The following is a 13,006-nucleotide window of genomic DNA, read 5'->3' on the forward strand; positions in this document are numbered from 1 at the left end:
TTTTTCCAATAAAGCAGAAGTATTTTTATTTCCTTTTTAGTTTTTGAGACAAGACTTCATGCATCATTTGGCAGCTCTGTGCAAGCAGTTTGTACTTGAATTTCCAGAAACACAGTGTTATTTACATTGCCAGTTGCAACACTTTTTACTGTGTAAAAGCTCCCTTAGATTTCACCAATCTATGTCTTTTTTTTTTTTTTTTTGAATAAACAGTCACTAAAGGCAAAAAGAACACTGCAGGGCAGGAAAAATACCCCAGCTGCTCTTAGAGCTGGAGGCTAAATACAGATACCACGCTCACTGCTTAAGTTGATAAACTTGCTGGGATTTTGTGATGCAGCCTCGAAATTTCAGCTTCCCAGTGACAGAGTTGATGCCCAAAATATATCTGTCTTTTTATATTGTATTTCCCAGGGGAATGGGTTGATTAGCCCTCAAGTTGTAGAAAATGCATTACTTACTGATGTTCTTTTACCCTGTGGAAGTCTTTGAGGATTCTCCAAGGAGATAGCTGGGTAAGAGAACTGGCCGAATGTTAAGTAATAGTAGGGCAGGTAAGTTCTAATAATCAAACGATGCCAATACTAAATCTGCTCTGCTGAAACACACCAACCTCGGTGTCTGTCACTGCTCTCATTAGAGCAGGTATCAGCTCCGCTCAAACCTCGACCCCTTCCCAACTGCTTTCTAACGGGAGGCCACAGTTGCAGTGAGATGTTATCCCTGGAAACATGTACTGGAGTCCGCAAACATCCACGCTCATTTTTCTTTAAACAAGCCAGACATTATTAAATTGGAGACACCACGTGATTGCCAAATTAAGAGTTGATATTTCGCCTTTACAAGGTTTTAGAAACAAAACAAGAGCTTGCAGTAAACTAACCCCATTGGAATAATATGTAGAAAAAGAAAAATAAATCCTGGAATGTACAGCTCTGCAGAAGTAAGACACGATACCAGAAAAACTTCCAGAAAGCTCATTTTAACTCCAGAATTTCACATTTCCAAAATGCACAGCTCACCCTGCATTCCCACTCCTGCGAAGGGGAGAGGAGGATCTGAAGGTATTTAGCAGACATTAGCATCTATATCCTGCAAGTGGCAGATGCAAAGGAAGGGATTAATTTCCCCTAACATAAGCCGTCTAAAAATTAAATGGCTGATAGTCATCTTGGCTTCTTTTTTAACCCAGATTAAAATAGCTGCTATGTGTAGGTCTCCCTTGCTCTCTCCCCAGAGGTTGCAAAAAGCACTCAAGTGCCAAACTTAAATAGGGGGCTGAAATTAAATCAGAGGTATCCCACCCTCAGCACAACTCCTGAATGCATGGCCCGAATCCAAAGCATGCTGGAGTCCCTGGAAAAATCACGGCTGTCGTTCTGGAAGGGCGTTTTAGTCCTCTGCTGCTGCTGCCCAGAGGCTCGGGGGGGTCAGGAAGACTTGGAGGTGCTGCAGCAGCCGACTGGAGCGACCTGCAGCGCTGGCTGGCAGCACCCCCAGCATCCAGCATCCCCCAGGAGAGCATGTCAGTGTCCATTTGCTTTGGTTCCAAAGGAAAGACAAACATGGAAGCAAGCAAGGTGAGATCTCTGCTGCGATTAATTGCTCGGGATATTTTTAGTGTTAAATACTGTTGACCCCTGCCACAGCACCACTGCTCTGCAAAGGCACACTCTGAAAGCATTCAAATGAGAATCTCCAGTTCAGATGCAGGAGCTATAGTCAAATCCAAAAAAAAAAAGTCCAACGGCGGGGGGAAAAGAAAGAAAAAAAATATTAAAAAAATTGCACTGTAACAACCCTACACGCAAGCAAGCAAATGTGTATGTGTGTGTGTGTGTGCCTGCACAAACCCAGAAGAGAACAGAGCCTGACCAAACCAGCTTCTCCTCCTGACCGTGGCACCCTGCACGACCCCCACGCTTTTAGTCAGGTGCCCAACACTAAAGGGCATCCCACTAACACCACCCCAAAGGTACCGTGGGGTAGCACGGGTGTGTGCAGGGCGCTCCGGGGAGCGTGCGAGCGGCGATACGAGCCCCCAGCTGCCAGAAAAACCTTCCTGGATGAGTGAGCACAACCGGGAGACACTCAGAGGTCTAAGGGGGGCTGCAGGGTTAACAGCTGGGAAGGAGAAGTCCTGGGAAGAAGCTCCCATTTTTATTGCTGGAGCCTTGCACTGCAAAACCCGAGATCACGCTCGCAAGCGAGGGCTTTGCCCTTTATCGGTCACGTATATAGCATCCAGCTGTCAGGGGAAGGTGCGTGGGGAGCAGAGCAGGAGCAGGGAGGGGAAGAAACTCATCCGCTTTTTTTTTTTTTTTTTACACAGCAGTTGCCTGTTTTCCACGCACGCTGCCAGCTCCCCACAAGCTATTTTTTTTTTTTTTTTTTTTCCTCCACGTTACATCGCGAAACAAAGCTCAGATGCAAAATGCTGCCCCTGACGAAATGTGGAAAGAGCCTGGGCTGGCTGCTGGTGACTGCTGCTATTCATCTGACTAAGCAGCATTTGACATTTGGGCTTGGTGGGTCTCAAGTTTCCCTCTAGTAAGATATGGGCTGACTGCGCCGCAGCCAATCTCGGTCGGCGGCTGCAGATGATGCCGGAGGGAGGCGAGGCGAGGTATGCACACATCCCAGATGACAGAGCACGCTGCTGGACTGTGGAAGCGCAGCTCCAGCAAGCCTGACCTCAGTTGCACCAGATGCGTGGCACCACTGCCCAGTCCTCCTGCACCTTCTGTTCAGCTGCAAATTCCTCTCATTTCTTTACGTTTCTTGGTGGCCTGTACTTGTTTTTGCTTTTCTTCACCCAGTTACGAGAGTTCTGTGTTTCCTGTTGCCACGTGGTTTATCTTCTGTTGTAATCGGAGGCAAGTGGAAGCTGTTTTACAAGACCAGCATTGAATTTCCCAACCCAGGTTGAGCTTGGTGCAATACAACCAGCAGCATAAAGGGAAATCCTTTCCGTAAGCCAGTGTTTCAGAAGAAACCTGGTTAAATTGAAATCACACCAGAAGTGACAGGCTTGCTGAGAGCTGGCTGTGTGCTGCAAGGAGACTGAGCTGAATCCACAACTCAGACATGTCTTCCCTGGATGGAGAAAATCTGAGCCAGACACCAATACCACAGTCGAGTCTTTTGAGAGGTGTAACCCACAAAAAAATCCCACTCTGGGTGGATGTGTCACTGCCCAAGCACAGCGAGCCAGCTGGAAAGAGCTGGCTGTAGCATGTTTTCCTTTGATGCCTAAAGCATTAAGTATGATTTGGTAGAGAAACTTTGTGATACTGGGAAAATCTATAAAATCCTTTAAGCTTTACATTTCTTTGTCCTAGGAACATCCATGTTTCCTCCCCATCCCCGCCCCAAGATTGTACATTAACTAACACAAATAACATTAATACTAAAATAAATACCATTGTATTTATGGTTGTTAGAAGTATTACCTGTTCCCAATTGGAGTTCTAAAATCCTCCTTGACAAAATTCAAAACAGATTTGTACAACAGATTTTCAGTAAGTAATAAAATTGAGCATGAGTTTTTCAATGAGTAAAAATTATCACCTTAATTTGCACCAGACCCCTCACGACCGCTGCCTGCAACACTGCCATGCAGCCTCCCAGCTCCTAACAGCGCTGCCCCTCAAGACCCGCTTGTCACCCTCGCTTCCACTTTTTGAGACCTATGACGAGTGGAAATCAGATTTGCAGAATTGGCTGCGTATCTCGCTCAAAATCAGTTGAACACGAATGTAAATACATCTCTTGGGTGACAACAAGCCTCTATGAACCCCAAAGTCCCAACAGGCATCCACACATCCAAAAAGCTGTATAAGGACACTGACCCCAGTCCCACTGAAATGAGTGGGGAAAAAAAAACATAAACTCCAGACTACAAGCGCTGCTGAACACTGCAAAGCCACAATTCATAAACTGTATTTGCCAGGTATCCCCACCCCTTGCCTTCAGGTGGTGGATGGCCTCATCCAGGCTGGTTTTCTGCATGGCACCTGGCTGTCCCCAGAGCAGAGCCCCACTGCTCTCTGCCAGCCCGGTGGCAGGCATCAGCAAGAACCTCGGGCAAAGCTCAGCCTGACACCGAGCCCCCTTTTTGCAGGAGGAGATGCTGGAGCCCTCCCAAGCGGGGTCTCAGGCCATCACGTCTGCCTGTGATCAGCCATGTGGTGTGACTGCAGGGGCACACAGATTTCATAGGTGCTGCACACTGTCCAGTCATGCAAGATATGGCACGTTCCAGAGCACAAAGTAACACCAGAGATATTTCTCTCCTCTGCAAACACCAGCTGGGACTTTTCAGAGGCAGATTTGAGAGCCCTAATCTGGACAAATGATGGGTATGAACAGTCTAGTCTCAGTGGCCTGCATGCACAGCCCTGTAAGAGCAGCTCCAGCAGCAATTCAGGGCATTTTGAGGGATAAAACTGACATCTCGCCTCTTCTAGATCATCCCAAAGAACCTCTGCTGCTGTGAAAATACTACAGCACAGCCCGACCTCCCCCGGCCCTCTGCTTGGCTGAAGGCAACAGCCCCAGAGCGTTCAGTCCCTGATGTATCAGCACTAGCGTGGCCAGCAGGGACAGGGAAGGGATCTTACCCCTGGACTCGGCACTGGTGAGGCCGCCCCTCGATGAGTGGGTTCAGTTTTGGTCCCCTCACTCCAAAAAGGCCATTGAATGACTCGAGCGTGTCCAGAGAAGGGCAACGGAGCTGGTGCAGGGTCTGGAGCACAGGTGTGATGGGGAGCGGCTGAGGGAACTGGGGGGGTTTAGTGTGGAGAAGAGGAGGCTGAGGGGAGACCTCATGGCCCTCTACAACTGCCTGAAAGGAGGGTGCAGAGAGGGGGGATGAGTCTCTTGAGCCAAGGAACCAGCACCAGGCCAAGAGGGAATGGCCTCAAGCTGCGCCAGGGCAGGGTCAGACTGGCTCTTAGGAAGGATTTCTTTGCAGAAGGGGTTGTTGGGCGTTGGAATGGGCTGCCCAGGGCAGGGGGGGAGTCCCCATCCCTGGAGGGGTTGAAGAGTCGGGTGGACCCAGCGCTGAGGGATCTGGTGGAGTTGGGAACGGTCAGTGTGAGGTTCATGGTTGGACTGGAGGATCTTCAAGGGCTTTTCCAACCTCGATGATTCTGTGATTCTGTGAGCATCCCCCAGCCACACAGCCTGCAGAAGAGCTCACGCCAGCTGACAAGGAGCTGTAGGCTGTGATGGAGCAGGTATAACCAGTGCACACCCACTGCTGGAGAGCTTGCCACTAAGACCAAAGACCAAGCCCAAATATGGTCCAAAATAAACAACGCGAGAATCCACTTCTCCGAGAAATAGCTTGTCCAGGTCATGCTGTTGAAACCTCAAGTGCGCTACAGCAGAATAACATCTTGACAGGGACCTCTGCCATTTTGAAGGGTGCATACTCACGAGTTTTAAGCACATCTACAGAGTGGAATAAAGAGGTCAAACCCAGGAGAACAGCCATGCCTTGTACCACAGACTGGTCTTGAGCTCTGGGTATTTGCTCTGATCGTCTTTAGTACTGGTACACAGGTATGGGACAACCACAAATCCACCTCTGAGTACTGACAGGAGTATAATTCTGTATCTCACAAGAGAGAGCCTTTCTTTTCCTGTTCCTCAGGAAAGGTACAAGCTTTAGTACTTATGGTTTTTTGGCTGTCTCGCAGGCAGATGAGCAGGTTTAACCCTAGCCCATAGGGAGACAGTGGGCTGGAAGGGCTTGCATCGTAAGGCACACTGCAAGCGGTACAACCACCATCTCTGACATCTCCCTGGAGGGCAAGGAAGAAGACAGGTTGCTCTGTTGTTTAAACCGTCCTTTAAAATTCCTTATTCTATCACTAAACCGCACTCCTTACCATGTAACCTTAGGGTTGAGACTGGATGAGTCCCACCACGTTCAGCAACTACATTCATGTATGCGCATAATTGTGCTGCTGAGACCTGAAAGGGGAGGAGATGGATCTCCTTTACTTTTTCTCAGTCAAGGAAAGCTTGGAGAACACTACCAAGAAGCCTGCAAAAGCCAGTGATGCCTCAGCTCCCACGCTGCGTGGCCATCTCACTATCAGCACTGTATACACACGTGCCACAAGCAGCTCCATAAATCACATAAACCATTTTTAGAAATACGGTTGTCATCACTAGAATGTTGTTTCCCCTGGGAAGAGCCCTCCCTTTGTTTTTCAGTCACAAACTCTCATGGGTAGAAAGGGGCAGGGGGGAGCTCCAGTTGCAAGTCTTCTAGCAGTTTAATTAATATCTTGATAAACTTCAGCATATTTATGGTGGTTGTTGACCTAAAGAATGTAATTTATATCAAATACATGCTTTAAACAGCTGATAGTCACTTCAAAACATGCCAAACTGATCCCTGTACTGGCCTCAACAGGGCTCACAAATCATAAATTTACGTAAGAAATAAAACTTTCCCTAAGACAAACAACAGACTGTATAAACGCATTTGTTCAGCAACTGCTGAGAACACTCATTTCTTAATCAGGCTTTGTGAAGGCAGCACACACCAACTTAACCTTATCTTACCTCATCTGGGACTCAGACTATGTGCTCACACAGTGGTTGTGCGATGCCAAGAAGTACAGTAGGGCTCAAGTGCCAGGTCAAGATGAATCAAGCAGTTGCACAAAACAGTAAAGACCTACATGTGCTCTTAAATCTGCATCGCACAGCCACATCCCCATTTTTGGGAGCTGAGGATCCTGGGCATTACGTACCTCCTTTGGTGGCCTGGAACCCTTTATCACAAGCAGATCAGGACCTGGCGATGCTGCATGGGACCGATTTGAATGTCAGGTGTTGAATCACACCACGGAGCTCCCCACCTGCAACCTGTTATTGGCCAACGTCAACAGCAGACCTCAACGGCTCAGGTCCACGTTGGGAAAGAGCCATCTAGCAACCCTGGTGCCAGGATAAGCTTAAGAGTTGGAATGGAAAATGAGAGCGGGGCCATGAATTTGAAAGTCAGGTTTTGACTAATTACTTAAAATATGCCAGATTCCAACATCCATTTTATGCAGCGTGCGACAGCATTGTACCAGGCACTATCGAGTGGTATATAACAGTTTAACGAGTTATCTCGCACAGGGAGTCAGAATTTTAATGTACTTTATTTCACAGAAAAATAATTTTCTACTGTTCAACTTCTAGCCAAGAGTTGACCTCACAGCTCTGCTCCTGAATTCCAACCAGGGTTTGACCCAAAGGCTGCAACTTACTGACTTGAGCTCAAGCTTTGCACAGGGAAATATGTTGAGGAAAGTGGTGGGTAGGAAGGGGGATCAAGGAGGGTGGGAGCCTGGGAATCAGCCTTTGGGTGCCTGTGCTGTGCTCCGCAGTTTTGCATCTTGCTTCCAAATGTTCCTTGAACTTATTTTTCTTATGCAGCGTGCTCTTCAGAGCCACAGATGGAACACAGGAAAGAATGAAAGGAGCGCACCTGCAACATCAAACTGAATCAGGGAATCTCCTGACACACAAAAATCTTGCTTCCACTGCCAGTCCTTGAGAATGAGGCTGAGGCATGAGAGTAAAGTCATCACCCCCCCAGCAATCTTACAGAGAGGCCCCTTCCAGCAGTGGCACACCTAGCTTTGGTCTCGCTACCCAGCTATCGTCAGAAGTTGTACCACCTAGTTGCACAAATGTCTACGCAACAGGTACTGTGAACAAGGGGAGAACAGGGAAGTGAAGGAAGGAAGAGAGGAAAAAGAGAACATCCCAATATGGTAAGATCCCCAAGCTACCTCTCCTCCATCCCACGTGCACTGATGGGAGTCACTGCCACTCCCCCTTCCTTCCCAGGAGCGTCATGGTGAAATCCTTCCCAGCTCAGAAGCTGGAATTTAGACTGGAATTACACAGGTGGTAGTAACATACTGCAAATTCTTTGGCTTTGACTGGCTCTAAAATGATTCTCATGGCATCTATTTTTAGGCCTGCAATTGCATTTTTCCACAGCACTCAATCACCCTGCCTCCCACCCCAGCACTGGGCAGAGCAAGAAAAAGCAGCCACTGTTGGCTAGACAGAGACCAACCCTCCAGCACAGGAACAAACAGACTTGAGCAAGGAGTGACAATAGGTCCCCCACTGAGACATCTGGAAGCCATTTTAAGAGACCTCATGCAACACAAAGCATTGAGCCCACAAAGTTCTTGAGAAGCTGGCTCCTGGTAGCTTTAGTGCGTGGTCACCACACTACTGCAACCGTCGGAAGCGTTTCCTAGAGAAACCCGGGCCCCGTCTGCTGGTAGGGGAGAAGGCACCTAGGGAAGGCTGAAGGACGTACTCCAGTGAAGGACAAGGGCCAGCGTTCATTCTGCAGTCACATCCACCTGCATCTGCTGATCTTAAAGTCACGCCTAACTCTAAGTAGGCAAGCAATCACCCTGGATTCAATGGGACCGATCACACGCTGAAACGAGGCTCACGCTCGGGCACATCGCTGACCACAGCTTCCCCCTGAAGCAAGGAGCCTAATGCACACGCTCCTGCCCAGAACACCAGGACGTGGCCTTTCCCTTCTCCAGGATGTAGGTACAGAGGCAGGACATGCCTGGTCCTTGCATTCAGTGCCTGAATCTCACCGTTCTTTTAGAAATAGGAGTAATTAATAAATACTGGTGTTTGTGTAGGGTAGTTTTGTTCTGTGTTCAACACCTGCCACGCTGAGTTCTTGGTTCATATCCATACTTGCCCCTTCCCTCAACTCAATCTGCTCCATGCTCAGTCTACTCCATACTCTGCTTCCTTACTACCTTCCCTTGAATCTTAAGTATTACACTGACACTTGTCACTGTTGGAGTAGTAGTCATAAATGCCAAGTTCTGCTTTTTGTTCACCACAATCTCATATGCTTTTCTCCAAATTAGTCAATTTTTACCATTTTACCAACTGTAGATTTGCTGAATCTTTTATTATTATTATTATTACTCTTAAAATATGATTTAGAAGTTTCTGGAGTCTGGCAAGCGTACTTTTTCTCAAAAAGACCGTAACTTTAGTTTTGTGTAGGTGAGAAACTTTAGCCTTGCTAACGTGAGAAACAACTCCTGAAAATGAGTTAATGGTCAATTCAATGATTAGAGGTCCAGTAAATACAACTTCCTAATGCTCTGCCATGTCTTAAATTCTTCCTTCTGTGTTTAAATTATGTTGTCTTCTGCTTCACACTCTAGATTTTTGCAAATCCCTTTTCAAGACCTGAAGAATGTCTATGTATAAATAATCACAGCAGAGAGGAAAAGCGTAAAATATTCTTACAAGCAAAACAAAAACCCCAATGATTTTATCATGTGTATCTTATACTAGAGCTAAATGTTTATAAAGAGGGATTAAGATTTTTTTTTTTCTCCCTGGCAACAGCTATAATAAATACATTGCTACAGAAAATATGTGAAATAGAGACATTCAATCAACACTGAAGAAACATGTTTGGATACAGTTTTGTGAGGAACTTGCAGAAGATTAACACCATAAAAATTCTGAGCCCCAGCTCGCTGCCAATGTTAAGATCTTTCAAAGTAAAACACAGGTGAGTTTTCTTTTGGGATGTTGTCAGACGCTGTTTCCCATGTTCATTAACTGATCAGTTACTAACAGGAAGGATAAACGATTCACATAGGTGATCAGGCAGTCACACAGAAATAAAAGCACAAAACCTTTCTTCTTTTCCTGCTTCTTCCACCACCACAGTTCATAGTTTTTGGCTCACAGAACTAAAAAAAAAAAAAAAAATATCAGAAGTAGCTGAGTGAGCTGGTGCTAACACAGAGGACCTGCTGTGACACCTGTGTTTGGGGCAGCAACGAACCATCCAGCACAGCACGGCCAGGCTCTACCCCTCCACCACCACGGGCTGTTGGTGTCCAGGTCAGGTACCACAGTCTCTCCAGGCACGTCAACTGCCCTGAGCTTGCTGTCTTAAGCTTCTGTGCAACAGCTCACTGTCTCACTGATTTTCAAAGAGATTAAAGCTGTGGTTTCACAACCATTAATGCCACATTTGGGCAATTCCTGATCTCTCAGAAAGCAGATTCAGCCCAGGTAGGGTGTGAACAGACAGCCCTGCTTCTGCTGAATCAGAGTAAGAGCACGGCCACCGGAGGAAAAACAATAGCTGCGCTGGCTCAATACCTGCCAGGATGAATTTCTCATGCTGACATTTTCAATAGCTGTGGATTAGCAGCCTGAGTTTACATCTGTTCTGCTCTGCAATTGCTAGGTCTACAGCATTTTCACCTAGCTTTACTAGCTCTACAGCTGGATTTATCAAACAGCAGTAGTGTCACCTTTTTATCTTAGCTCACCTTCCATGAGAAATACTTATCCACTATAAAACCAAAACCAACAATCATATGTGTAATTCAAATTTAACTCATGCTCCAATCTACCTGTTCATTTCAATTTAATTTTTCATTTAAGTGTACCTAAGCCAGCAAAGACATCACTAACACCTGTAGCTGTTTTCAGAGGAGGAAAACTGCATCCCCATTACTAAACCCTTAGCTTGTGAACTCTCAGAAGGATTAATTTCCCCTCTGAGCTCACTCCACATCCCTGTGCAGCATCCAGCTGACCCAGTCTGACAACACAGACTCTGCTAAGTGGAGAGGCGAGACAGAGCCCTGCTCAGTTTAACAGCATCACACCAGATGGAAAATGTCTGGATTTACAGATTGAGGAAGATCTTATTAGAAGTACTCTCACAGTGAAGCGAGACATGCCTGAAATTGTGCTTCAAGATGTATTTTTTTTTTTTTTTTAAATAGAATACTACACAATATCCCATCTTAATTACTGGAGCTCCACTAGAACTGCTTATATATAATCCAGAAAGAAGTGCAACAGGTAAGTCTATCTCCATCTGGTCTCTGTACCTTCTCCCTCTCTCTCACATACACTTGCTTAGGATTAAGTTTTAATAGCTTTTTTCTGGACAAAAGGAATCATATAATCTATTCTCTTCTTCATCTCCTGCCAGATATAGTACTTCAGTCATCTTGTTGAACAAGTCCTCTCAAATTTCAGTTGGAACCCACTCTATAAAACATCAGATGCTTTCAAATTCACCTGAAATCAAGAGGCACCAAAGACTCCAGCATGTACAGTAGCAAAGACGTGCTGAAGTCGAGGCACCTGCCTGTTTAAAACCCACAAAAGGAGAAATGGGATCTGAAATTTTAGGTGATTCAGTTTCAAGGTTAAGGCAGCCTGCACTTATGAGAAAAGCTGTGCTACTATACTATAAGAAGGACAAACGCCTTTGTAACGCAGTGCGATCTGCAGGGTGTTTAAAACACACCACCCAGTGGCAGAAAGCTACATCTGCATTTAGAAGTATGGCACAGCTTTACACGGGCAACAAGTAATTTCCACAAACACTTTATTTTCTCACACATTTCAAGACAGACAAAACCAACATTTTCATTATACTGTATAATAGACTACTCACACAAAAATAAGAACTACACCTGAGCCTAAAAAGAAAAAAAAATAGGCACTTGGTACAATCAATGTATGTAATTATCCCTCTAAAATCTAACACATTTCTTCCATATCTTCCGCTCCTTCCAGAACACTGTTAAATTCCCCCAATCCAGATTGCTCTCAGTAAGAAGTTTTCATTTCCCAAAGACAGAAACACAGTTCTACCATTGTTATACCTGGGAAACCAGAGAAAATACTTTGGAATGATGTACAAGGATCAGATATTACTGCCATTATTCTGTAATGAATGATTGGACTTGCTAGTAAAGTCAGGCTCAGAACAAATCCTCAAGCCTAGGCACCCCCCTCTGCTGTGGAAGATTGGCTCAGGAATCAAATGTCATCTGTGCTCATCTTTAGGAATTAACTTGGCAAGAAAAAGGTGATATTCTGAAGCACAACAAACTGTGTTTGTGCATGACCTAGCACAGGAGCTGGTTTTGCCCTTCTGGGAATACCACACTCAAGGCTTAAAAGTGAAATCAGGAACTACAGAAGAGGAATTCAGCATATTCCCCCAAAACCCAGAGCACCCACGCACCTTTCAGAAGAAGGGCTTTCCCCTGGAGACAAAGTCACTGACAACTCACTTGAGGACTGGTAGTCTACACAGAGCGACTGCCAAAGTCTCAAGCATTTAACAGCTTAACTGACACAAAATACCCATTTTGGTAACAGCCTAACAAAGCAGCCACATTTCAAGTGGGCAAGAGAGAGCAGAAGCCCATGTTTGGACCATCCACACATAACTCACCCTAACCAGAACAATTCTCCTTAACCAAAATGAAGCTGGCATTCTTTAGACGGAGTGTTTATACCACCAGGCACTGCAGCCTGGAACCATAGACAGGCAAGAAGTAAGTTAAATTTACTCCCAGAACAAGAGCATTTTCCCTTACTGCCCCTGAAAAAGCAGACACTGAACTTTAAAGCCTGGAAGTTGTGGAAAAAATTGCATGTATTAGAAGTGCAATACATTAAGTCCCAGTAATCTCATGGGAAAGGATTTCACTTTTTCACTTCAGTGTGACAAAGCCCCTCATCAGAGGCTCCTACAGGAAATGAACGGGATAAAAATGGAATGATTTGGGAATAAGAAGTTGGCTCACACAGCAAAGAAAGGTTACGAGCAGGATGTACAATCATAACATGTTCATAAGTTATCTGGAAAATGAGGTGGACATCACGATGCTTTTTACAGAAAATACACAATTATTCAGGATGACCAAATTCAACTCTCACAGCTACAATTACACATGGATCTCAAAAAAATGGGTGATAAAAGGAGGAAATGAAGCATTATGTGCAAAATAAAGTGCATGAAGGGGATTATTCTCTACTGTACTGACACAGTGATGAGCTCTGAAAGAACTGTTACTACACAGGGATGAGATCTTGGAAAAACTGCTGCCAGTTCTCTGAAAATAAGAGTTCAATGATAATCCACAGCCAAGAA

Source organism: Strix aluco, chromosome Z, assembly GCF_031877795.1.
Source record: "Strix aluco isolate bStrAlu1 chromosome Z, bStrAlu1.hap1, whole genome shotgun sequence".
In the NCBI taxonomy this organism is placed as follows: Eukaryota; Metazoa; Chordata; class Aves; order Strigiformes; family Strigidae; genus Strix; species Strix aluco.